This window comes from Talpa europaea, assembly GCF_964194135.1.
Source record: "Talpa europaea genome assembly, chromosome: 3".
NCBI lineage: Eukaryota > Metazoa > Chordata > Mammalia > Eulipotyphla > Talpidae > Talpa > Talpa europaea.
The window spans coordinates 149,089,698-149,090,964 of NC_140069.1; positions in this window are offsets into that span (position 1 = coordinate 149,089,698).

Below are 1,267 nucleotides of genomic sequence, written 5' to 3' on the forward strand. Positions count from 1 at the left end.
CTCCCACCCGCTTCCGCCGCTTTTTAATTACGCCAGCGCGGCCCGAGCGCCGATTGGGCGGCGTCCTCCCGCCCGCGCGCTGACGCGGCGGAAACCCCGTCTCCCATTGGGGGCGGCCAAGGCCGGGCCCGGCGGGGCGGCGCGCCGCGCGCTAAAAATAAACCCGGGCGCGCCCGCGGCCCGGCGCCCGCCTGGGCTGCTCCCGACCTCGCGAGCTGGGGGGGGCGCGGCGCGGCTGGCGCCCGGCCGCTGATTGGCCAGAGCAGAGCGGGAGGCGGGGCGGACGGCGGGAGGCGCGGGGATTGGCGGGGCGCGGGGCGGGCGGCGACTCGCGCCGCCGAGCCCTGAGGGCCGCGGGGCCCGCGACGGCCGGGCCGGGTCGGGCCGCTCCGCCCTCGGGCTCGGGGCCGCGGCTCTCTGGAGCCTGTTTGTGAATCGGCGCCCGCGAGTCGGGCGCGAGGGCCCGGCGGCGCCGCCTCCGTCAGGGAAGGGCCGCGGCAGCGGGGGCCTCGGCGCCGCCGGACAATGTCGCGCGTTCCCGAGAAACCCGCGCCGCGGGGGCCGCAGCCCGGGCCCGAGGGGCCCTTCCCGGGCGCCCCGCTCGGCAGGCCCGCCCTCCCACGGGCGCGCGGCTCCGCGGTGCGGCCGGAGGCGCCCACGGGCCCCTTCCCGCCGGCCGGGCCGCCAGCCCGCGCGGAGAAAGCGGGGCCCGGCGGGGGGGTGCGGCTGGGGCGCCCCCGCCGTCCTGGTGGCGACTCTTGCTCTGGTGGTTGCGAAAGAGGCAGGTGACACCCCACCGGGCCGCGAGGATCCCGGGGCGCACTGCCGGCGGGGGGGGGCTCCCCCCGAAGCCGAGCGGCAGGCCCCGCCCCCCGGGGCAGGGAGACTTGGAGGCGACCGTCCCATAAATCAGCCTTGTTGGGGGGGCCGCGGACCTTCCACCCGACTCAGAAGCGCCCCGCGGAGCCGGGGGCCGGTCAGTGCCCCCGGGGTCTACAGACTAAGGCCCCGGTGGCCCGCCCGAGCGGGCAGTACCTCGCCGGGCTGTGTGCGCTCGGGGGCGTTTGCAATCGCCGCCATCATCCGTGTAGATCAGGGCTGACCATGGTCCGCCCAAGCAAATGTATTATTTTTTGTCCTATAGATTTTGAGGACCCCCGCCCCCCAGTACCTTGAACTGATGGTACTAGAGTTCATAGTGGGTTGTGAAATCAGCTTAGTGGGTATTTCTTTAAAAAAAATTCCTTTTTATAGAAAAGAATAGAAA